The 23089-nt window shown below is 40.8% G+C and overlaps 1 pseudogene; it reads right to left on the reverse strand.

The window, feature by feature from the left end:
* Positions 1 to 942: 942 nt before the first annotated feature.
* Positions 943 to 1749, reverse strand: LOC147456654 (uncharacterized; annotated as a pseudogene).
* Positions 1750 to 23089: the final 21340 nt, after the last annotated feature.

Consider the following 23089-nt stretch of genomic DNA (forward strand, 5'->3'; position numbering starts at 1 on the left):
GGTATCTTTCCAACATCTTTTTCTCTTTTCCCATTCAACCTGTTTTTTGTTCCATTATTCCTATCTCCTTTTGACTAGCAAGAAGTACTACGGTTTCACTGTATTATCCAAGGGCAAGAGCACCCTATTGGCATGCTCTATCCCAAGATAAAGGTGTCACTAATCCAATTTAAAAATTCTTAACATTTGATTTAGAATGTCTCTTTTGGGCTTAATCTTATCGGATAGAGAAGAGATAGCTAGCCTTATCAATAGGTTAACTTACACTCATTTTTCTATTTACACTACAAGAGGTTGTGTGCATTTGTGATGTTTTTAGCGACGAAAATGCATTGGGTTTTTATATTGTTCGGCGTCGCTAAGATCGTCGAATAGCATCGATACGGGAACGTCGCTATGGTCGTTGCTATATAGCGATGCCGATAACGACGACCATAGGAACGCTTGTAGGATACCTATAGCAAAGTTCATAGCGACGCTGCAGAGCCTTATATAGCGACGCCCGAGAGTAAAATTTTTTGGTGGCAGGGCATTCACATCAACCATATTGGATGTTTCAATAACCATATTGAATGTTTCAATAATAGAGTAAACCTAAATGAATCCAAGAAAAGCCCAGATTCACCTTTGAAAGAAAGTGCAAGATTAGGTATAGACCCAAAGTAGTCACCCACAATACAATATAACCATTAACTCCATCATCCATAGTATTGTTTGCAGAATAAAGATACAAAACTAACAAAAGTAAATTGATGAAAGTAAATCAATGACAATTGTACACACCATAGACAAAATCACTTGATTGTTAAACTTTGCAAATGTAAAAGTTACAACACCATTGTCATTATTGAGAAAATATACATGGTTTTTCAATAGTTACAAAAAGACGTACACACCTCATCTCATGATATATATGCTATGACAAAAGGAAACTAATGCTATCTAGCTACAGCTAGATTGACGTCGTCTAATCACACGTCTCATCGCATCCAAGCGGCATATCTGTCGAATTCTACAAAAAAAAAACAATCAGACAGCTTTCTGTAAGTATAAACATATAATTTATAAAACAAAGAAAAGAGTAAACCCTAATACTAACCATGCCGCCGTGAGAACTCACAATGTGCATCATGGCATTTAAGCCCTTCTGGCCTGCATACTCGCGCTCGTATGGTGTGGGGCCACGTCCTGCCATCGACCACTGTCAGAACATACAAAGAATCCCCTAAATCCTAAATTATCAAACCTAAAGAGCAATGCGAAAACACTTACAAAATCGGCCTCAAATGATGCCCACCCGCCGCTCCCCAAGTGGTGCGAGCTTCCTGCCTCAACTCGCGCTTTGGCTGCCGCCTTTTGTTGCTTTCGCTTGTTAGGATTCTCGCACGCTGCTTTCTTCGCATTCTTCCAATCTTCTTTGGCCAGCCAATCTGGTCTGTTCCACCTATGCTTTATTGCTTTTTTCACTTCAGAACACTTATGCTTGCAGTATTCGCGCATTCGAACCTTCATTATGTCTTCATTGAAGCGGTCATTCTGTGTCGACACGGGAAACTTGTCATGCATCATGCTAATGACTTTGTCTTTTAATTCACTTGGTACTTCACTCTAGGTGTTTAGTATGTATTGTCTAAACACCTGAGAGCAAAGATCGCGCATGCACGAGATCACCTTCTTGCCTTCATCATCCAAGATGATGCCGTCGCTGAAGTTGACGGAGTAAGTCAAGCCCTCTCGCTGGTGCCACATGAACCAGGGTGTCTCGATAGGGGTCTCTAGCGGTGTATCGATGGGAGTATGGACGTTAGGTGCCTCCACTAGAGTCTGGGCCCCGAAGCGAGGAGTGTCACTGGGGTGATTATCGAAGGAGTAGGTAGTGGTGTGTAGCTAGGAACGGCCATCAGCGGCACAAAACCTGGCATAGATGGCGATGTCATGCCTGTGTGGGGCGGGCAAAGAAGGGAAAGGTAAAGAGCCTCGTCGAACATGAGGCGGTGTCGAGGCATCGGCGGCGGAATCCCCACAATGACCGCCGCCGCCACCACTAGAGCGTCGGTGCCTAGACGAGTGTGAAGATCGTCTTGTCAACACCAAAGCTTCGGAGTGTACTGAATGCTCTGAAACAGAGGGAGACACTAAAGAAGTAGGAAAGCGTGATGGTGCTCTAGAGCGATGACGATCCTCATACCACTACCTCTATTGGGGTGACAAAGAAGAAAGAAATGCATCATCATCCATACTTGCATTAAACACACGAACATTTAATCTTAATATTGAATGAATGGAGAAGAAAACATGGACAAGTAGAGAGAGAGAGAGAGAGAGAGAGAGAGAGAGAGAGAGAGAGAGAGAGAGAGAGAGAGAGGACTCGTAAAGGGGGAGGGATTCCTGTGTAGAGAGATTTCATTGAAGTTCTTGTGAATTTGTAAAAGCACTGTGCTCTGGGTGCGATGGAGACTGAAGCTGCAATCACAAAGGTGATCCGTCTCTGCTCATAGATGCTGCTCGCCCCACCATTAGATCTACTTGATCGGGTGAAAGAGATGCTAAGAAGAAGTAGTAGTGCTGCTTAGTGCCTCTTTCACTCGATCAACTAGATCTAGCGGTGGGACGAGCAACATCTATGAGCAGAGACATATCACTGCTTCCTTCGCAATTGCAGCTTTAGCCTCCATCGCACTCGGAGCGCAGTGCTCGTCGTCCCTGCTTGTGAGAACATACCTAGAGCATACGTACCTGGAGTGGACGCAATTACAATTAAATACAATGACGCAATGATGCATATAGACAAGAATGGACAAAAAGCCACGTGAATACAATATATATTATAAAAGGAGAAAAATTGTTCAAATACAATATTTATGGCTTTAAGAGGTCTCTCTCTCATCCTCGCATAGCTCAGCATAACTTTCTATATCTATATAGAGCTCTCCTTTTAGACAAATGTCCTTCGTTTCATTTTATAGATCCTCTACATGCACCCCATAGAGAGTAGCATCTTGATGCTCGTCTGACACCACCTCAGCGGATTCTGATTGAGCATCTTCTCGGATCTCCTACATTGATGCCGTTGTGATTGGCACATGGTAGCCCTCATACGTCCGTGCACTATGAGGGACTACCTCTATGACGTACCACCAGTTTGATGCAGACGTTGTAGGATGGAATATCACCTACCAGAGCCACATAACTTACATGAGAGCTTCCAAGCACATAACTTCTAAAATTGGATGTTAACTATTTACATACTTACTTGTTCACAATGCTTGGGTAGTACGGAAGTGTCTCTTAGGTCAGTCCATTTCTTAGTTGAATCCACCTCAAGAAAACCAAACTCTCCTCTATGCACAGTAGCGTTGCGACCCTCCATGATTATCTTGAACCATTGCACGTTGAACAAGTCGATAAAAAATCCTCTATAATCGATCCTCAAAATCTCTTGTAGTGTGCCAAAGTAAGTGAGTTCCACCACCACAGGATCTACATCAAAGGACCATCGTCGACCAGACTGTTCAAATTTTGCCATGATTCCACAATCTTGAGTAAAATGCTTTTTGTCGATCCGTTCCACCCTAAAATTTCAACCTTTACACCATGCTGTTGTGTATGACTTATACTACAACCAACAAAGATTATGAGTGGCCGTTCAAACATCTAGAAAGTCACTAGTCGTAAATTGCAAACTTACCTTGGTCGCGCAACCTCTAGAGTACTCCCACTCCTCCTCAGTCACTTCTTCACCGCATTGTTGTGCGCTTTTCAATTGGTTGTGTAACCATCTTAAGCTCATGAATGTTGGTAGGCTCTCTAGACCCGCCGGATAATGCATTGGTGGTCGTCTTCCCCATCTCCACTCAATTCGTGCCCTTTGTCATTCTTGCTTTGCATTCTCATATTGTGAAATCCACTTTTGCATCACTGGATTGTGAAGCATGCAAAATCAGTTGATTTTAGCCTCTAGATCTTCCATCATCTTCTCCTCAACACCGAGATTGCACATGCAGTCCCAGATATGCACTCATCATCTATGGTTTTCCATAGCGTGTCCCGGGCTTTATCAAATCAGTCTAGCCACTCTCCAATGTAAACTAGGGACTCTGATACCATCCAACTTTCTGCCATGCTACCCTCTGGATGTGCCTTCTGACGCACATATCCCTTGAGCGTTTTCATGAAACGTTCTAAAAAGAACATCCATCTGGAATGTACTGTGCTAGCTATTTCCACCTCATCAACTATGTGAACAAGAAGATGCACCTGAATGGTTAGCATGATAGTAGAAAAGTGTTTCTCAAACATGCACACAACCTCCACAACATTTAGTTTGGCGAATGGTATGGAGTCTACATTGATCTCCTTTTGTGAGATCCATTGCACCAACTTCACAAGTTTGTAGATTGTGTTATGGACGTCAAGAGACAAACATCTCTCAATGGCCACCGGTAAAATAAACTGCAAAACACGTGTAGCAATGATATTGAAGTCCACACATAAATTTGTTACACAATTTCCACTATGATATATTCCACTTCAAACATACCTGACACATTTTATGCCAGTCATGTGACTTCAAACCGGTAAGTTTTCCTTCTTTAGTAAAACACGTTCGGAGCAAGTGCATTACGTCACTGGGGGTCCGCACAGATTGAATGGTCTCTTTTACTTTGCGTTCTTGGGCTCCTGTGAAAATCCGTGGTGCTTTAGGGAGTTTTATCAATCCATCGGATGCTGTCTGCGACCAATATTGCTCCATACGATCCACATTTCTAAGGTCAACCATGGCTCCCAAAGTATCTTTCTTACCGGTTAGATGGTCCCATAGCAGATTACCCACATTCTTGAATATGTGCATTGGATTGAGCAAGTGATTGATCATGATTCGGGGCCAATATGGTAACTCGTACCATAGAGAGAGTCTCTTCATCCCTGGGAACAAACTGTCATCACACATCTCCTTCTGCTCTAACCATGCTTGTGCAGACATCCTCAGTGGCTCTCTTCCCAAAAAGCCATCACGTAACACATGATTCTCTGGAAGATATTCTTGATGACCTTCGTAGATTTGCTTCTTCAATGAGGGCGCCCGACGTGCATTGAGTCTAGATCCACACGTGACACATTCTCTGTATCCGCTTGTTTAAAGCCCTACACGTATACACATGACAATAGATAAGCTTGAGAAAAACCAAGATTTATAGTGTTTGAGTTTGAGTGTAAATCACCTTAGCATTCTGTTAGTCTGGGATAGTCATGGATGGTCCACATTAGAATGCCTTTGATCAAAGCGTTCCGTCGACCTGTGTGTCGGCTCATATCCACCACTTCTATGCCAATTCACAATTGTTGTAGCTCTTCCAATAGTGGACGAAGATAGACATCCATATTCTTAACTTTATACCGTCCCAACACAATCAAGCTTAGCCATAGGTGCCCCTTCTTGGTAGTCAACCGGGGGGGAATGTTGTAATTGACGATGACAACGTGCCATACACTGTAAGATATTGATCTTTGACCAAATGGATTTACACCATCCATAGCTAGGCCTAGGCGCAAATTTCAAGCTTCACTGGAAAAATCCGATCATGTTTCGTCTATATGTTTCCAGGCTACGCAATCTGCAGGAATCCGTAGCACACCATCCGAAGATTTATTCTCCTCATGCCATGATGCTAGGGCGGCCATGGACTTACATTCGAAGAAATGCTTGATGCGAGGAAGCAGAGAAAAATGTTGCAAAACCTTTTGTGGAATTTTTGTTCTGTGGAGATCTACTTGATATCTCTTGAAATCACATTTCGGACACTTCTCCATGTCTATGTATTCCCCTCTGAAAAGAATGCAGTCGTTAAGACAAGCGTGAATCAAATTGTAATCCATCCCCAAGTTTTGCAAGATCTTTCTTGCTTCCTCTTTGGAATCTGGCATCACATTATCAGCTACTAGCAGTATGTGCTCTTTGAGCAATCTACACAGCAAAAAAAATATGGTAAAATTGTGTAAGTAATCTATCAGATCATTATACATCTAGAGTTTTTTATTAAAGTAAACACATTGTAATAGATCACTTGAAAAGCACTGTGACGCTAGTGTCGCTTCATCCAAACTTTGCTTACATGTTGAGAAGAACCAGGAGCGCCTTCAATCTAGACACACGTGCTCCATCATACAATGGCATATCGGCTTCACTTTGCATATCATCATAGATAAGCCTTTATGAATCCATGATCGTCTCGATCATTTTATCGATCTCGGGCTCAAACATTGCCTCGTTGGGAATGTGGTCTGCATGATCATTCTCCGAGCTGTTAGAGGCTACATCTTGTGGCCTCACGCATGTTGCTTGACCAAAGCGCCTGCAAATACGTCTATTGGGTTGCAAGATTGCTGCCTGTTGGCCAGCGTCAGAGTCCGACGAGTTATAATTGGCAACAACTCGATCTATAATAGATGGATCGAACTCGCCAAATTCGTGAACGTGCTGCAAAGAAACGCGTCTTGTCCATCACATAGCATGCTTGCATTGATTACAAGGACATAAGATCCTTGTTGAGAGATAGGTGTTTCAGTTGGACGGCCCCACATCCTCGTCACTACTCATAATGAGGGTAAAAACCTTATAACATGGACATAAAGTTAATCTTCTATTGGCATCCTCCTTCTTTTATCTCTCTCTCTCTCTCTCTCTCTCTCTCTCTCTCTCTCTTTGTTCACATTGTAAACTACCTCACATTCTCTAGTCATGTCCAATCCGCGCACACCTCGATCTAGAGGTGCATGGAGATCAGAAGCACTGGGCTATAATCTCGTCTTTATTGGTCAATGTCTATATTTGTGGATACGAGAAATCTACACACCCACGTCTACATGATAGTGCATGTAGTGGACAAAACCCCTTTGCCTCTTTCTCTAGCCGTAGCATTTCACAACATCTTAACATCTCTTCAGAGTAGATCTTTGTTCGAGGGATTACTTAGCACATTACATGTTGTCCTCCAATATGAGTATCATGCCGTTGAAAGCTTTCCAACTTAATGTTGCATCCATAGAGAGGAAGAGAGGGATCACCGTTCGTCTAACTCTAATTTTTTTACCGTAATCCCGAAGGTAGACTCTAATATAAAAACTCAATCCAAAATCTAATCTTAAATTTAACCTAATTGAACATGTGGTGATTTGCAGCTAATTGAATATGGTTACTGTGTGAGTTAATAGGTGTCAGATTCTGATGGGAATATACATATTGTTGTGTAACTAGTGTTTGCTCTTTGGGCAAAAACGCGCCTTTATTGACATGCACTAAAATCAACTTAAATCTAATTTAATCTTAAATCGAACATAAATCTAGATCTAATCTAATCTTTAACTCAAAATAAAACTAAATCTAATCTAATCTTAAATCTAACCTAAACCTTAATGTAATCTAACTTAAATTTAAATTTAATGTAGTAAATTTTAAATCTTGTCTTAATCTTAAAGCTAAATCTAATTTAATATTAAACTCAACATAAACCTAAATCTAATCCAATCTTAAATCCTAAACCTAAATGTAATCTAGCTTAAATTTAACATAGCTAGTTAATCTTTAATACTTTCCTAATTTTAAATCTAACCTAATCTTAATCTAACGTAAATCTAAATCTAACCTAATCTTAAACTCAACATAAACATAAATCTAAATGTAATCTATCTAATCTAATTTAAATCTTAACCTAATCTCTCTCTCTCTCTCTCTCTCTCTCTCTTTGTTTTCTCCCCTTACCTCTCCCTTTCGTCTTCTCTCCCTCTCTCTCTTTGGTTTTTTATTCTCTCTCTCTCTTTCTCTTTGTTTTCTCCTCTCTCTCTCTCTATCTTTGTTTTATATATATATATCTCTCTCTCTCAATGTGTGTGTGTATGCATTCTTTGTTTATGCACGTGTGTGTGTATTTTTTGTTTATGCATGTGCTCTCTCTCTCTCTCTCTCTCTCTCTCTCTCTCTTTCTTTCAAAGACACAATGTGTGTGTGTGTGTGAGAGAGAGAGAGAGGGAGAGAGAGAGAAAGAGGGGAAGGGAACATGAGAGAGAGGAGAGGGAAGGAGCATACCTGGCTCTCCTTCCTCTCCTCGCGCGCGCGCGCGTGTGTGTGTGTGTGTGTGTGGAAGAAAGAGAAAGAGAGGAAAAGCGCGGGTTACCTCTTTGCTTGAGCACTGAAAACTCAGATATGAGATCTGAGATCTGAGTTTTCGGGCGCTCTCAATTTATTTTTTATCCCTGTCGACGTCGCTATAAGCATCACTATGGGTGTCGCTATATGCGTCTCTATGTAACAAATAAAATAGCGACGCTCATAGCGACACTCATAGCAATGTCATGGATTTTGACTTTTGAGGGTCGCACTGCGAACGTTGCTAATGTGAAGTACCTCTTGTAGCGTTAAAAAGCATTGGTCATGACAATCGCAAAGTTGTTTTTCCCAAAGTCCTTAGAGCCAACAAGGACTATAACCCACTATCCACTACCCTTAAGGACATACTGGGTCCATTCGAAGTTTATTAATTAATTTGTCACAGAGATTCCATCAGTATAAACTTTTCTAAGCTCTTCTAACCTTGCACACCCCTGAAGAGGTTGTCCCCATGACCTGTTGTCTGTCCCCACCAGTCATCGTCATCTTCCTTCACCTTGACACCCAACTGTTGCTGCCCATCGTTTCGTTTTTCTCACCATGGCAGTACACTCTCATCAGAGTAGCACCATCTCAATTCTTGACCACGTGCATCGGCACCCGACTCAATTCAATCTTGATAGTGCAGGCAAAAAAAAAAACGCTTCTTATCTCTCCTTGCCTCCGTCGACCAGAGATGACGGGTCTGCATAGTCTTCCACCTCGATCTTTGTTTGCATGAATGAAGGGTCATCCTTGGCCCTGCTATGCATCCACTGCCGCCCGGACACAACATGGCTCCCTCTCTATCTGCCACACACCTCATTGCCATTGCTAGGTCTGATGCGCTCCATCCTTGTTGGTCTGTAGAACGATACACACAAGCAAGGTTGCTCTCCCACCTTGCCAACCCTACCCTCGTCCATAGATGAACGCAAAAATACATTGGCGCACCCCATTGGCTTCATGGCAGTTCCCATCCCCAAATGACAGCGCAAGCAGCCCTCCTTTGCAAAGGAGTGTGCCCCGTTGTCACAATGCCAACAAAAAATCTGCATCTGTTGCTCACACGTCTACATCGCCATGCACTATCTCCGCCTTTGTTGTTGCACTGACACACGGATCTCTCGCTCTCAAACAAATGTGCAATTATCCAATTAAAAAGGGGTGTCCGTGTCCTCCACTTATCCTTTCCCTCCCTTTTCTAAAGCAAAAATGACAGCATCTGTGGAGATTCCTATGTAAAGAAATGAAAAAAAGATTATAGGGACATACGGAGAAGGAGTATGGACCAAAAGTTGAGGATACGATTGATACCTTATAGCAAGAAGAGAAGAAGGTCCTTAAAACAGAAAAAAGAGTTAGCCAAGGTAACTATCTCCAATATCACCGCTTGTAATGAAGATAAAGAGATCTGCACTAATTGGGCCTATGGTGCTTCTTCTAAGGCAAGGAAACGCCATAATTTTGTCAAGTGAGGCCACTATGCAGAATACTGTTTTACCCAAAATGCTATTACAAAGACAAAAGGAGAAATTCTAAAGACAAAGAGCAAAGCTTTATACAATAAAATGAGGCTAAACTTCTTTGAAGGTCCTTTACCCATAGCACTTATGAGTCATAATATTGTATAGATGTTTGTGTTGTACGACCACTTGATGTGTGTTATAAATTACCTTTGATGTTGTCAAAAAGCAATGTTATTTTGCATACTCTTGCTGCCATGTTCACTGTGCCATCATATGTCTGCTATCTTTTTTGCCTCAAGGATAATTATTCAACAATAGTTGTCTTATCATGTGGTTATTGACAAATAGCTCTAGGGGAGATCTATTCTGCTCTCTAAATTGTCTCTCTATGCATTCTTCTTTTGCACTGTTTGGTGTTTGTGAATTGTCCTCTCTTAGACCTTTTATGGTGTTTTCTTTCCACTATCTTCTTTTGCAATGGTTGGTATTTGTGGATTGTCCTCTCTTAGACCTTTTATGGAGCTTCTAAGGATGTCATGTTGGGTATCATTAGCTCCACTGACTCCGTGTATAATTTCTCTCCTCCTTTGTGCATGTTTGTGGATTTCCTTTCATACAAGTGACCAAACGAGGTGCTTATTCAATTTGTGTGGGAAGGATTGCTCTCAACGTTTGATATGTACCCTTATCACTCCTTTGCACATTATCACCCAACTAATGAGAGCCTAAAAGTTTGCACCTTTAGTCTTTAAATATTTTTTGAAAAGGGGTGATTACCAATTTCTTAAAGAAATTCTACACAGCTTTGTTTTGGCCCACACATGAGTGCATTTGACAGCTTCTCTTCTCTGCATAACCATATGAGCCCCTATAGGGTGCAATAATTGCAAAGGTGGCCAATGCAAACACATTTTATTTGGCATTACACACTTTAAAGAGGTCGCCCGATTTGGACACCGATAGGATGGTTGTGTGTGTGGAGATCGAATCTTGAGTCAACGATGATTTTTTATGTGTGAAGCTCCACTGTTGAGCTTGCTACTACTGATGTCAAGCTTTATGATGATGTCGGGCTCAAACTTGCGGAAGTTTGATGTGTGAAACTCCACTAGCCCACCAAAGAGTTAAAATGGAACACTTAAATTCAAAAGAAAAACGTTATGTAATGTGTGCTAATAAAACAAACCAGGAAACGACGAATTGCGTCAGCAACAACAAGTAGCAGACGCTGTTCAAAGAGCCAATGAGTTATCTAAAATCCATTCGATGATTAGAGATTGCAAGAGGGGGCGTCTTGGGCTTGCAAGCGCATGCGCTTGGGGGGTTCACTATATGTAAACCATCTATACAACATGCGTTCAAAGGGTATTTAAAAAACCCCTTATCTGTGAATCTTGAACTAATAAAACAACCCCTCTTTCTTTATGAACTTTCGGTTTTTTTCCTTTTCCAGTGCAATAAAAAAACTCCCTATTTAAGTATATTTATGTAAATTTACCGTAAATTTTTGAATTTAAAAAACCCCTCATGTTGAACTCTCATGGTATACTTACATACATAGAGGTGGACCCCCCAAGCGCATCCGCAAGCTTTGATTGACGTGTTTTGGTGCGAGCTAGAAGAATTAGGCCGATTAAGATGACAAAATTGGACTCTCAATTGCCTTCTAATGAGTGATTAGGCACTTGATAGATGGAGATTTGGGCTTTTGGTACTCCGCACATGATTGCTAAGCTAAGAAATTGCAAAATCCTTGTGCTGCAAGAGTCAGTGTGTGTGTGTGTGTGCGCGCGCGCATGCGTATGTGTGTGTGATGACTCCGAGTGCTGATGTAATGGGAATGGCCTGTGAACTTTGAGAATAGTGAAATTAAGAGAATTCGAGTGAGCATTTTTGTGAGATTACTTTAAGAACATAGAGGGTGAACTTAATTGATGGAAGCAACATAAACATAGTACTTAATTAACTTGGCATGAACAATACTTTTGCAAGAGAGAGAGAGAGAGTATTAGAGAACATGACAATAGTTTTGAGGATCAGATTTACTTGGAGCCGCCCCCCCCTCCAAAATCCGTTTGTATTATAGATTCTCCCATCAAGAGAGACTTGATACAATGCAATCTTTGTGTTCCTTGTGACCTAGGTGATGCAATGAAGATGGAAAGCTTCATGCATCACAAGCATACCATAAACTTTGCAAAAAGAATAAGCTATCCCAAGCCTCAGTCCCAAGGCCTCAAACACCTTCGTAGGTGGAGAGAGCTAGCGGGGAATGAGGGTAGGGAAGAGGAAGAAGAATCATCCATAGGAGAAAGAAATAGTTCCTCACTTATCATCACTCTTGTTGCTTAGCATAGCATAATAGCATAGTAATGAAGATGAAGAAGATGGCAAGCTTAAGCATTGAAGCATGGCTCTTGGTTGGATTTACATTCCATAGCCAAGAGTGTTGGTGTAGGCTCTCTGTTGAAAGGACGCCCTTTCAACAACGTTTCCACAAAGATTCCATTAAGATTCCTCAAAGATTCTAAAGATTCCATATGAAGATGGTGATGAAGTAATGAAGATGAACATGGATGCTGCAACATGAAGATACGAGTTCATGGACGTCATCGAATATCCTGTTATTATTATTTTGAGCCATTACGGCCACTTTTGTAATGTTTATGGGAACCTCATATTTTAAATCGGCACTTGTATTTTGGCCGCAGATGCTTGTATAATGAGTAAAGACAACTCAGTTTCTTGTAATTAAGCTCTGTAGAAGCCTAGGGACAATTCAGGTCATTTGGCCGAACATTAGGTTTGAAGGCTTTGTATATAAGCTAAAACCTAAGGCTTTGTAAAGGACACATTACGTTATCTGAATTAATATACATTCGTGGGTTCTGCAGCACACAGTAGTGAGCTTCACGCACACACACCGTCGCGCACACTAATCACATTGCAGATATGAGAGTAGGAGCGTGTTAGCATCCAGGAGCTCTCCGCGTCGATGCAAACAATGCAAGCCGAGGACCACATCGCGAGCCCGACTGCTACGAGCTATATTTGGTCGTAAGTACCTCAAACGACATCCGTTCTGAATGATCGAGTAGTCGTTAGAATCAGGGTGAGAAGCTCTTCGTGTTGATGTCTTTGTAGATCAGTTCCGAAAACTTTGGAAATTGCTGTTTTGAGTCTATCGCGACAGCGATTAGAGGTCTTACAGTTATGGTTTTCAGGGTTTAGGTGTTTGGCCACATAGGATATGTCCTTGTGAGTCTTACCCTCCGATTTCGAGTCATTCCGATATGATTTGAGACTGTTTCGAGCTTGTAGTGTTTCGTAGGATGCGTTGTTTGTTTCTTTGCTTTATGGTAGTGTTGTGGTAGGATTAGTGACTGTAGAGTGTTGTTTGTGTCTAGCTCAGGGTTGACAACCCAGAGATTGCCTCCATGCTCTAGTCGGCGGGTCAGCTACGTCCTCGGATTGACAGTTTGTTGGTCTGTGTTGTCGCTGTGCTCCATCGTCCGTCGCGGCGTACCCGCTAACATTGGCGCCGTTGTCGGGGACGAAGCGCCTAAACTAGCGTAGACCGCATCACTCGTGTTTGATAGTATAGCGTTTCTCTAGAGTTTTCTATAGTGTTGTCACCATTTGCCTTCTTAGTGGGAAGTTAGAGAGCGGATCTCTTGACTAAGGGATAGCCAGGGAGCCTGCGTCTCGCCAAGGTGGTCCACCATGAGGTTGAGGTATGGTTATATTATTTTGTTGTGTGTTTAGATTAGGTTTTATGGTTTGTGTGTTTGGTTGTGACTTATGGTTGTGAAAAACTTGAAAGAGAAAAAAAACGCAAAAAAAAAAACGCAAAAGGTAAGCACGAGGCTGTTTGCTTGCCAGAAAGCAAACATTCAACCATCCAACGTAGGACTTTAGGTAGTGTAGGACATCTGATGTGGATCTAGAGCAATTTTGACATGAAAATGTGCTTGAAAACACAAAAGGCGGAATTGTGCTGATTATGGTAGAAGTGCTCTAAAATGGTCGTTTGAAAGCCGATTTGAGTGCTTGTTTTTACATTGGAGACCTTAAGGTAGGGGGAAAACACAGATTTGGTCCAATCCACAAAAAAAAAAAACTGTAAAAATTCCAAAAAAAAATCTGAAACCAAATCTGCAATTTTCAAAAAAAAGTTTGACCTCAAGACCTTGTTTTGCATATGCTCTAGAGCTTGTAATGTGAAATTTCAAAGCATTTGCATTAGTGCTTGTGCATCTAAGTGGGAATTTGCTTTTTCTGAGTGTAAGGAAGTGAACTGTGAAATGCTTGAATCCAAAGGAAATGAAGTCCAAATTGAATGAAACTTTGGGGATAGGCTTCTAAGGGCATTGGGAACCAAACTGTCCAAAAACAGAGAAAAAAATCACTTCTCAGTGGCTCTCTGCTCAGTCTATCGCGATAGACTGGTGAATTGGAGATAGACTCATCAATACAAGGCTGCTCCCAAAAATTGAGTGTACTTGGACATCTGCTTGACCACCAAACCTCAAGTCTGGTGTTTTGAGTCAGACTTCAGAGACAAATTGGGTAAAGGGACTTGACCAAATTTCCAAACCTTGTGAAACTTGGTATACATGATCTACAGAGGGTAGGGAACACATCTGTGAAGAGAAAATTTGAAAAAAGTGTCATTTTAGCATACTTGGTGAGTGTATCGCGATAGACTAAGAACCCAATGATAGAAACCAACATTTTCAAAAACCCCTGTGGCATAGCTTGGAAAGGTGCTATCAAGGACACATAAAATTTTTGAAGTCATTTGGACATCAAAACACTAGTGGGTCTAAGACCATTTGAGAGGATTCAGCTTATAGAAAACACCAGATCTAGTCTAACTGACAAAGTAAAAGTCCAAACCACTTGAAAATTGGTAGGAGGACTAAGGAGAGGTATTGGAACACAATGGTATAGTCAAAGTTCAAGTTTGACCTATAAAAGGGGTACTTGCTGAGTCTATCGCGATAGACTCAAAGCAGGGCCAAAGAAATTGAGATTTTCAAAACCCTCTGGAGCATAGCTTGTTTAGCCTCTCAGGAGGTTACACACAAAATTTGGTGGATTTTGGACATTGGGAAGTCATCCTAAGTCTATTTTCTAGTGATCAGATAGACTCAGAATTCTAGAGTTGGATTTAGAGACCTAAGAAAAACTCCAAAACAAGTGGAAATTGGTGAGCAAGGTGTACAGAGCATAGGGAACATAGTGGTAAAGAGAAATCTGGAAAATTTTCAAAATTGAAGAGTCTGCTGAGTCTATCGCGATAGAGTGGGGCTTTTTCACAGAAATTGAAAATTTTGAAAACTGACCTTAGAGCCTTGTTCTACATGTTGTTGTGAGCCTATGGTTAAATTTTAAGTAAATTTGGAGCATTGGAAGTGCATCTAAGTGGATTACTTCACAAGATCAGAAAAGAGATTGTTGTTTGATGCACTTACAAAGGAAAAGTATTCCAAATTGGTTGAAACTTGGTGAGTAGTATCTCAAGAGAAGGGGGAACTCAAATCTGTAAAAACAGTTGAAAAACTGTATCCCAGTAACATTCTGGTGAGTCTATCGTGATAGACTCAGAAATTCACTATAGAAAAATCAAAATTCAAATCTGACTTCATATTTGGGTTCAGAAGGCCCATTATACCTTGTACACAAAGTTTGAGTGCATTTGGACATCTGCAAGGGGTACTTGGTGAGTCTATCGCGATAGACAAGTGAGGAAAAAATTTTGAGAAAAGTTTTTGAAACCAAGTATACCACTAGGTTTATCATTGCCTAAGGAGTGCACACACCAATTTTGGGCTCAAACTGGCCACTTGCAAAAACATCAGATAGAGCAACTTTCCAAATTACATCTCACTGTTTTGGTCATAACTTTCACATACAGACTCCGATTCCAAAACTTTTTTTTATCAAAACGTAGCTTGAGAGCAGGACTACAGATCTTAGAGTAAATTGACCAAAATACATCAGGAAGTCAGGGGTGTCTAAAACCGACAATTTGAGAGAATTGTTAGAAAACGCTCACGGTTTTGGACATAGTTTTGGATTTTCCCTGACCAAAACACTTGGAACACACTGAGAGAGGTATTACTACAGCAAGCTAGATCTATTAACACTAGAATGGTAACAGGACACTTTTATGTCCTTGGACACTTTTGTGTCCTGTTAAGTGACCATTTTGCTTGAATTATTTGAAGAGTATGAAAATGAATTTCTAGGTGCTATATATCCACAAATTTGCCTTATGATCTGAAAAAAACTTAGCATTTTTTTTGGAGTATCGATCTCACCATTAACCTTGCTCGTGCACAACATTTTTGAACCTAAACTGTGTGAAAATACGGGTCCTGTTTTTGGCTTTTTTTTCAATTTTTGGCAACTATACCACTCTAAACTTCATGTTTGTGAGGTTTAGATGGCTAGAGGTTAGGCCTTCATAGTTATCAACATGTTTTGATGCTTGTAGGGAGAGCTAAGTGGTAAAATTGAAAGTTATGACCAATTTACAAGAACTGCATAATCCTGTTTTTTTGGCCAAAATTAGCACTTTTATGATTTTTTTGGTGGCTTTCTTGATATCCAAATTCAATTTTGATTGTGTAAGTGTAATGTATAACATAAAGCTAATCTTCCTTGAGTTTTGGGGGACCTAATATGCTATATAGCATAGTATATGATGATGGTTGAGTTTTTTGATTGCTGAAGAATACGATACATTTTAGAGTAGCAAGTATAACTTTCTCAATATTGCTAGTTTCTTAGGCCAATTGTGTGTATTTTGTAGGTAGTAACCATATCTAATCATAGACTACAAACTTGGCTAGATATTGAGTAGTTTCTATGGGTTTCTAGAGGTCATAATGCTAAACCCAGTTTTTTCATGTTTGCTGTATTTAGCACTTTATCATTGCCCCCAAGGTTCCAATTGTAAGAGATCCATTATCCTTTTGACATGCTCCATGGCTCCTTTTGGATCCAAAGGCCCAAAGGGAACTAAGAAAACATGTATATAGTATCTTTATTGAGCGTGACTATAGAAACTTTGATGATAGGTCCGCAGAATGGCAAAAATGCAACTGTTTTGTACCTATTTTTTTTTTCCCAAAAAAAATAGTGAGGTAAAAGCAACCATATGTTTTGGTCACCAACCCATTGAAGTTAATGGGGCATTTTATCTCATTTGCTACAAAAATCCCCACTCTTATTTATATGCAATCATTCATAAGAAATTGCTGTTTTGGGCAAAATACACTGGTCCATCAACTTTGGAGGCTTGTAGTGACCAAGGGATGAGAAAAATTACAAGTTTCTCATTTTTTCCATATGTAGTAGTTATTGAACTATAAGCTCATGAAAGGATTTTTCAAAATGAGTGGATCTACTATGGTTTTGGAATTTTTTCCCAAAACCCTGAAAGGACACTTTTATGTCTTGTTAGGTTACCATTCTAGTGTTAAGCCTAGAAGTAATGTCTACATCAGACTCAGACTCAGACTCAGCTTATACAAGCACATGGATTGCAAGGATAGATGAGCACCCGCCCAAAATAGATCTTCCAAACCTACTGTACATAAAGACCAATTTTGTGGAGAGAGTTCTGATGTATAACCATGAAAGTGAAGGACTATATAGGTATATTAATGGAAATCAATTCAACCTTTACAGTTGCTTAGAGCCTTACCCAGAAGAGTTGACAGAATACAAGATCTTATATATCTATACATACGAGGTCGACCGACAATGGACATATTTATTTGTTGACAAGTATGGACGAGAATATAGAGCTGTAGAAAGCACAAATCCGCGAACCAAATTAGAGATGAGTGGATATTTGGTCAATGAAGGACCTCATATACATCCACCAAACACAGGAACCTCTAAGAGAATTCCAAAGAGGGGACCACCACCTGGATTTCCTCCTAGAGCGATAATGAGAGATGAAACGATACCAGAGAGGAGTATGGTTCCATACTTTGCACCCCAAAGTATAAGACCATCTTAGCTAAGAAAATGGGTAAATAGAAAGTACAATGGCATAGGAGACCCATATGCCCATGTCTCGACTTTGAAGCAAGTCCTACGAGCAGAGCGAGTAGAGGACTTCCACACACAGTATGAGGGTTTTGGACTTACATTGGAGGACAATGCACAAGCATGGTTTGAACTATTGAACCGGAGAGAGTTCACAACCATTGAGAAAATGTTGGATGAATTTTTTCAAGAATTCTCCAAGAAGGGCATAAAACATAACACCCTTCCTAAGATTCAGGAATTTAAACAAGGCGAAACAGAAACATTGAGACATGCAATACTGCGTTTCAAGAAATATGTTGCTAGATGTCCTACCCAAGAGTTACCCACGCCAGAACATCAGATCCTATGCTTCATCAAAGGACTTAGGAATGAGAATCTCCAAAAGGACCTATACATGAAAAGATACCAAACCTTGGAAGAGGTGACCAAAGCGGTAGTTGACCTAGTTGACAATTGCAAATTCTATTAAGATGGTCAGAAGAAGATGAATGATGCGAGTGAGAAAAAGAAAACCACTGATCTTGAGGATCAAAGAGGGAACCTAGGACAAAACCAAGTAAATGTTGAGGAGCAAATCATAGAGAATGTGATGTAACGCATCAACCACTCTGACAGAGTACCAGCCTATAGAATTCCTCAATGACGAAGGTGCATGACATGTGGAGGGGACCATCCGACGCAACATTGTCCTGACTATAGACCTAAGACTCCACCAGGGTTTGAGCATGTTATGTCTCAACCGCCTAGATATAATCCTGTAGTGGAACAAGTGTTCTTAAGTGAAAGACCCATAGCTGCTAGAAATGAAAATGTGAGTCACGAGCTTCAAACAGAAAGATATGTGGTAGATCAGAGGCCACTTCAACGTCAATATCAAGTATTTCCACAACAACCAATACGTCCATGTGACAGATGTGGTAGTAGTGATCACTTGATTAAGGATTTTCCACACCATGATATCATGATAAATGTATATTGTAATGAGTGTGCAATCACACATATGATTTTGGATTGTCCTAAGAATCCAAGAAAGAAAGGTAAAATGCAACCACATGTTACCTTTCCTTCTACCAGCAAATCAGAGAAAGAACGAGCTGCAACAAAAGGAGAGACGACAACAAAAATAGAGAAAGAAACAATTACAAAAGAACACATGCTTAAAAAACAAGAAGATGAAAGTAAGCAAGTTGCTCTAGTAAACGTTGTCACAAGAGCACAAGCAAAAGTGCAAGAGCAGAAGCCTACAGATGGAGAGACTAGTAAGAGTTCCAAAAGCCGTAGAAACTCTAGACGAGCAAGAAGGACTAGAATGAAAGCGCGACTAGAAAGGGAGAAAGGAGAAGAAAAGGCTGTTACAGCTGAGTTGGAAACAACTCAAGAGCAACAAACACAGCAAAGGGAAGTTGAAACCCTTAAACCAGCTGAAGCACCCAAGAGTGCTAGTTCAGGAGGATCTGTCCTAGTGGACAAAGTGAATGAGCCTTTAGACACGATTTTACAAGCTTATGAGGCTAGATTGGCAAATAGACAGGCCTTAGAACAAAGATGGATGACTCATCCTTATCCTGAAATAGAGAAGCAGATGCTAGAAATGTGTAAGCAGCTCATTATAATTGCTCAAGCATTGCTAGAACCACCGCCACCAGAATTGAAGGATAGGATAGTCACCCCAGTGCACAAAGATGAGAGCATTAAAGTATACTAATTGCCTAGAGAAGAGGTGGATCATAGGGAAGAACCATTGCCAAGGTCGCAAGACTCGAGGGTAGTCCAAAATACAACACATGAATCAATGAGGGATTTCCCACCCTATGTTCCTATAGTTGAGGAGTAGTGGCCAAAGGAGTTATGGAAGGCTGTCCGAGATGCCCAAAAAAGAGAAGAGGATGCTGGACCAGCACCATTTCCTGAAATCACATTAGATAGACAACAAATGAGTGTTGATGCGAGGTCATATTATGGTGATGTAGGATCGATAGCCTCCGAAGACAGTAGACCTGCATCATTAAGAACTTTGCCACAGTACATGGGAGATTTTGAGGCAAAGTCTGAGATTGTGAGAGTTCCATCAGAGAGGCTAGGGGGACAAAAGAATTGGACACAAAAATTTTGACTGACTTGCTATCCACGCCAGTGAAGTGCACAATTACGTTGGCAGAACTTTTGAAAATGATACCAAGTATGTGGACGGATATAGGAAAATGCTTGGAAAAAAGTGGGATCAAAAGCCCGTTAAGGTTCCTGGAAAAAGAGCTAGATGAGATCAAGAAGCCTAGATCAAATGTAAGATCGGTACCTCTGAACAAAGTAGGAGAACACTGTGAAGGAGAAGATGGTAATGCCACTTTGCCTGTCGAGTACAATGGGATTGAAACGAAAGCTATACTTGACAGCGGAGCAGGAATTGCCATAGCAACAAAACGAATGTGGGAGAAATGGGGTAGGCCCGCCTTAAGAACAATCAGAAAAAAATTAAAGTTAGTGGATGGGCATGTGGAAAGACCCATGGGATTGCTAGAAGCGATAGTAGTGTCTTCTTGTGGTATAGAGTATGCGCATACTTTTGCCATAATTGACTTTGGCAAGAAAAATAACTATGAAATCATCCTTGGAAGACCATTCATGAGGCAACTCAAGATCGTACAAGATTGGGGTTATGATTATCTATACTTGAGACATGTTGAAACCACAACACGTGTAAATATGAGAAATCATAGTTACCAAGATGTAACTAGAACGCCCGTGGAAGATTTTGATTTTGCAACACAAAGTGGATCAACAGACCATCCGTGGATGGGCAAAAAGAAAAAAATCTGGATGTGCGGAGCATCAAAGTGTAGTGACTTTGGGAGAAATGAGAATGCCTTCGAGAGGGTCTTAGAAGATGATGCTTACATAAGAAAACCTTTTCCGGAAGAGGTGTTAGAACCGCTAGAGTGGACTCAGATATTGGCTACTTTGGATGTCTGTGTTAATGAGACCACACCAACAAAATTTTGCGATGAGAATGGGTATGACATAGTCCCCTACTACGTGCTAAGGGTTATGTGTGAGACAGATGAAGAATCTGAGTATGAGTTCGAAACGGGGTTATCAGCTATGGGGATAGCACAAAACCAGATACCTAGCTCGAATACTGGTCATATAGAAATAGGTGCTCTTTACGATTTGTGTGCGATAACACACTTGATTACAAACTGTCCAACTTGAATTCATAGTACAAAGGAGGAGCCGCAAGTCAATGAAGCAAAGTTGCAGGAAGAAGGGCTAAGATCCAAAGAAGATGCTTCACGTCCAACGCCTAAAAATGAGCAATATGAAGACTTGGAATCAATCAAAGAAGAGGTGCAGCAAGTGACAGGAAGTTCAAACACTATTGGTGACATTTCAACAACTAAAGTCGAGGAAGGAGAGCCTATGACTCTACAGGAACCAAATGCTGATTTTGTCTCTCCAAAAGACATCTCAGAGGAAATGGTGGTCAAGCAGGAGCTAGAACACACAGATGAACTCAGAAGTGTGAACAATGAAGAAGAAGACGACAAGGAGTCCAGGCCAAAGATTGCTCAAGTCACTCTAGAGAACACAGGCAATCTAGTACCAAAGAAGATCAACTTCTTGCTAAGTGCACAAGACGGAGTCAAGATGAATTTTATGGCAGAAATTGATACAAATTCCACAACTAATGTCAGGTCATATGGCATGTGGTTACTTCTAGGTAAGTCAAAGCTTTATGATATTCAGATAAAGGTAAATCTCTCACCTGAAGTAGATGTTATAAGTATGGGGATTGCAGAAGCTACTGTCCAACTACACTCACACAATGTCAAAGAAAAATTCTTGGTGGTAGATTCTAGACAAATGGTAACACACTTGATTTTGTCCAAGCCATGGGCACAAGTCTTTGAAGACGAGCCTGAATCTTCAACAATGGTCATCACGACAAGCAAGCCTACAATAGTTCAAAGATTCTTGGCTATTGAAAAAGGCAAAGCTAAAGTAAGCCCACAGTCTCTAGCCCAGCCAATGCAAGTGCAAGACAAAGCCTCTACATCAAAAGCCAAAACATCAACAAAACAATGGAAACCCAAGCAAAAAGTCTATCAACCAAAGTTTCCATCACCCGAAAGTCTCCAAAGGAAGTCAAAACAGGTCAACCAAGTGCTAGTATCCAAGGCACAGATTAAAGTTAATGATCTAATTTGGATACAATCACAGGAACAACCTCAACAAGAAAAGGTAAAAGGATGGATCACATCAAGCGAGTCAATTATTGCACAAGGCTACAAGAAAGGAAATTCAGATGTTTGGGTCAACAATCCCAAGATAACAGCCTGGCGATATCCATCCCATAACAACCACTCAGTCAGGAATCAACAAAGCCGTCAACGTCAATCACATAACTCAACCAAGAGAAAGGACAGGTACAAAAAGCAAAAGAGAAGGTCTTCCACTGGACAAACCATACGACAAGTTTGGGTAATGAAATCAGAATTCTACCAGACTACCCAACAAAGTCAAGTGAAGATCACCTCCAAGCAAGTCCAAAGATTCATTCCAGTCGAGTTACTCGAAGCACAAGGATTCTATGAGGGTAACTTTCAAATCTGGTTACCTAAGGTAGTAGGTTATCAAGGAATCACCAAGGAAAAGCAAGAAACATCAAGAAATGAAGAGCAGCCACCCGTTACACCCAAGAGTACTACAACCTATAGATGGATCCCTCGTCAATTACTACAAGAGCAAGGATTTTACAAAAGTAACAGCTATATTTGGAAATTAAAGACAAGGTACCATCAAGTCAAAGAAGAAACAAGGCAAGTGACAAAGGACATCACACCAGGCCCGAGAACAATGTGGGTTCCAAAATCCGTGATTGAGGCTCAACAACAAGAAAGATACACAACTCCTTTACAGCCTCTTAACAACAAATAGAAAGCAACGGTAAATGCGGAGGTCACAGTTTTGAAGAACACTATCTGGAAGAAGAAGAATTCATCAACCATTGCTTCAACATCAATACCTGTCTCATCAAGCAACCACAATTTGCTACCAAGGAATGAAGAGCAGATATATGCCAATGTATTGGACAACATGGCATCTCAAACAGAAACTAATGAGAAAGGCCTAAACATCAAAAGCATATGGAATTGGATTTCAGGCCGTGATCAGGTAAGTCCAAGTTGCCATTAAACTTACATGGCATAAGAGTCTAGAGTTGGGCAGCTAAGCCACTAAATGAGCAAAGTGTCAGACCCAAGCTTCAAGTTAATATTTTTCTCTGGTCTATGAGTCTAGCTAATAGGTATAAGCTCAAGCTGGAGAGTTGAGCATACATAAAGTCATGTCACTCATGCTGGAAGAGGTGAGCATAAGAGTCAAAGTCCATATAATATATAAGGTGGAG

The sequence above is a fragment of the Adiantum capillus-veneris genome, chromosome 6, assembly GCF_014529385.1.
Source record: "Adiantum capillus-veneris isolate H3 chromosome 6, ASM1452938v2, whole genome shotgun sequence".
Lineage (NCBI taxonomy): Eukaryota > Viridiplantae > Streptophyta > Polypodiopsida > Polypodiales > Pteridaceae > Adiantum > Adiantum capillus-veneris.